This window comes from Solanum pennellii, chromosome 1, assembly GCF_001406875.1.
Source record: "Solanum pennellii chromosome 1, SPENNV200".
NCBI classification, from domain to species: domain Eukaryota; kingdom Viridiplantae; phylum Streptophyta; class Magnoliopsida; order Solanales; family Solanaceae; genus Solanum; species Solanum pennellii.
The window spans coordinates 45102479-45106641 of NC_028637.1; the positions used below are offsets into that span (position 1 = coordinate 45102479).

At 31.0% G+C, this 4163-nt stretch overlaps 1 pseudogene; it reads left to right on the top strand.

The window, feature by feature from the left end:
* The first annotated feature begins 1605 nt into the window (after nucleotides 1-1605).
* LOC107032136 lies at nucleotides 1606-2581 on the top strand (annotated as a pseudogene).
* Nucleotides 2582-4163: the final 1582 nt, after the last annotated feature.

Sequence of the window (4163 nt, forward strand, 5' to 3'; positions counted from 1 at the left end):
TTAAATATAGTGGTTCTAAATTAAAGTTATATCAAATATATCAAATGTCCTTTAATCTTGTGGTCTTAAACATGACACGTGGAAAGGTAAAATTAGAGTGTTGCCAAAAAAGGAAAGAGATTATTCTTTTTTAAACAAACTAAAAAGAAAATAGGGTCATTTTTTTAGGGAAAATTGTTTGATATACCCCTCAACTTTGTCATTTGGAGCTGATATACCCCTTGTTATGAAAGTGGCTCATATATGCCCTTATCGTTATACAAACGACTCACATATACCTCTGTCGTTACAAAATAAACTCACATATACCCTTCATTTAACGAAAGTTAAAAAATTAGTTTTAAATTTATATTTTTTACTTTTACTTTTTTAAAAAAGTATTTAGAGGTATATATGATTCTTCTATCAAAGTTCAAGATATATTTTAATTTTTTTCATATATAAAAAATATTTTGACTTTTTTTAGTATAATTATATTATTTGAGTTTGTTATTCTTATTTTATTTTTTCTTTCATTCCTTAGTTTAAAGAAAAAAAATTTAAACTATTTTTTGTCTGTATTATAATTTGATATTTGTATGCGAAAAAAAAACATTTGGTCATCCACAATAAATTTTAAAAAAATATTAGTGAAACATAAATAAATTTGACTATCAAAATAATAATTCTAAATTAGTTATTGAAATTAAAAAAAGTCAAAAAGAAATATGTTTGACGAAGATTAAATTTACTCATATGAGATTTTATTTTTTAGAACAAAATAATAAAAAATTATATTAAAATTATTATTTTTTTATTTCCGTTAGAGGAAAAAGGGTATATGCGAGTCATTTGTTTATAAGTAGGGGTATATATGAGCCGCTTTCATAACAAGGGGTATATCAGCTCTAAATGACAAAGTTGAGGGATATATCAGACCCTTTTTTTTAAACGAAGAGAGTATATATTTATAGAGATGAGAATAAAGCACACATAAGAAGATACATTAAGAAAAAAGAAACAGCATGGCTATGGTCACGGAAGAAGAGGCAGAAATAGAAAAATTCTAGGGGATGAAACAAAAATCAAACAAAATAAAAGCAAAATCTATAACCTAATTGAGAAGAGAAGATCAATTATAGAAATGAAAGGAAGTCAAAATAGAAAAACAGAAATAATGACAGAGAGTTCCTGAATAGAGGCCACATATACATACATTGATGCGGTAGCTCTTTAATTTTACAACAAATGGCACGATGATATTTTATCTAGCTTGAAAAGTCTGGATTATCCTTAAATTGGAATATATTGCCCTTAAAGAATACATGTTGATCACTTTTAAATCTCATTCTTCTACTATAGCAGAATAGTAGAATATACACCACTTTATAAATAAATTATGTGTGTGTAATGTAAATCATAAAATTGAAGGATATATTTGTTTTATTATACTAACTTTAACGGTGTAAAATAATAAAGTGTCATTTTCCAAAATTTTATAATTTTACAAGTGGGTAGTTAAAATATGAAAAGTTTTGGCCTTTAACTTACGTATAAAAATAAGTATCCACACACCATAACATTCCATTCTCCACCAAAGTGACTCAAAGAAATTATCTCCATTCCATGGCCAAACTAATACTCCAAATCTTCATCATTTCCATCTTCCTTTCTCTGGTGACCTTCCCGGCCATAGTTATATTTTGGACAATCCATAAATAAAAAACCCACAAGGTTAAAAAAAGGAAAAATCAATCATTTTTTATTTTATTGGGATGATATTGTAACTGGTTCAAAACGAACATCAATGATGATTATTCCATCACCTAAATACACAACAATTGTTAAATTAGGTATTACGCCTAACTCACATTCCAAAGCTAACTCTAAGGGAGGAGGATTGCCTAAGTCTTATAAGGAGTCCACTCATCTCATTAACCACCAACGTGAGGCTTTTTGCTTTAATACACCACCTCACGTCCAGCGTGTAGCATTTGGTGCGTGGACAATGGACAATTTATAATTCACCTCACGCGCAGTGCTTAGCATCTAGTGCATGTGCATTTTAGGATACTTTTTTTTTATCTTTTGAGCCCTAATATTGGGTGAGATGGGTCTTGCTTCAATACCTTCTTAAGTAAGGTCTTAGATCCAACTCATACCCCAAAAGCTAACTCTTAGGAAGGAGGATTGTCCAAGCCTTATAAAGAGTTCATCTATTTCATTAACCACCAATATGCGACTTTTGCTTTAACAACAAGGTTTTGGAAAAATGAATATGATAGATAATGCCTTAACCTTAGGACCAAAACTAAGTTCCAAGATTGTTGGAAGCCCACAAGAGTTTAGTGATGCTGCTTCACATAATGATGTTGGATTAATGATGATTGAATTTTGTTTTTATTGAAGGGAAATATAATGGAAGTATTTTTACTATATTTGATTGGAATTCGGTGTTCGAGAAGGTGGGAGAGATGGAGGTGATCGGAGGGAGTGGGCTTTCCGATTTCCTAAAGGATATGTTGAAGCTAGTACTCATTCATGGGATTTCAAAACTGGAAATGCTAATGTTCAGTATGATGCTTATGTCTTGTATTATTGAGATTTTAATAATTTTGTATTTTCTCATCTTGTTAATCTAAAAGATATAGTTTAACTGAACACGAAATTTATGAAATAATACATTTTGTCCAACTTTTTGATATATATCAAACATTATGGTTTTTTGACATAGGTAAAGTTGTATGCTTCATCATTATGGATATGCTAACAACCTTAAAAAATTTACCACCCTAACCAAAATTACAAGCACCATATTAATTCTATAATTTGATCTACATCTTCTATACAATTTCATTTTACTTTGTGAATGAAATTAGATCTATCTTCAAAACATCTCTCATTTCTTTCCTTCCACACTGAGCACCATATGCATGATGGTATTAGCTTCTACTACTTCTTTTTGAGTCTTGCTACCCTCCTCCCCCCTTCTGATGCAACATTTAAAATGATCAGAGTTGTGTTATGGCAAAGTAAAGCTACAACATGTGATGTTGAGGAACATCTCCCAAATAATTGTAGTGAATTGGTTGTTGAAAGAGTTGGTTTTGGTTCTTGTGGAATCAAACTAAATGGAAGATGAATTAACATGAATATTTGGTAGGAACATAATTAGTACAAAACAAAATTGTCAAGGTTAAGAATATGAAACCATTTTATGATTTGCCTAAATTTCACCTACCATAAAATGGTTTCATATTCTTAACCTTGACAATTTTAACAAATATTGATGTCATGGATGACATCAATAAGATGAATTTATTCCTAAAATAGATATCTCTTAGTTTATTTTCAAATCATCATCTCACTTGCCTTCTCACCTTCTAAGGCATTTGTGTTCTCTCTCTTGTAGTATTTCACTTGTATTCTTTGTAGAGTGAAATAAATATTGGTGCAGTTGTTCTTTGGTGGACGTAGGATCATTTTGATCCGAACCACGTTAAATATTGTTGTTCTTCCTTGTTCTTTAACTTCACGTTTTTGCTAACAATTGGTATCACAACCAAGGTTTTGTCTGAGTATGCTCCGTGGTTGCAGCAAAGTCTGAACTTCCACATTAGAGAAGGATTACTTTGGTTTTCTGTAGTTCCAATTACATTGTATTAGAAAAGGAAGAACAAGTAAAAAGAAAAATGAGTTCCATGAAGTTTGAAATTGATAGATTTAGTGGGATCAACAACTTCAATATCTGGAAAATTCAAATGATGGTGTTACTGCGGAAAGATGGTTCAATCCATGCTATTGACGGAAAATATCCCAATAAGATATCAGATTTCGACAAGGAGAAGATTGAAGGAGATGCATTGAGTGCAATCCAACTGTCCCTTGCACCTAACATACTCTGTGAAGTGTGTACAAGTACCGAAGAGACGACCAAAGAGTTATGGGAAAAGCTGAAAGGGCTTTACTAGGACCAGTCAGTGACAACAAGAATGTTGTTATAACGGCGTCTTCATACATTTAAGATGGATTCAGGTACTTTGTTGGAAGACTATCTAGATGCGTTCAATAAACTTGTGATGGACTTACAAACTGCTGGAATTAAAAAGGACAAGGAGACACTTGCATGTTCTTTGCTATTTTCATTGACTTCAAAATATCTGGATATTGAGAATTCAATAATG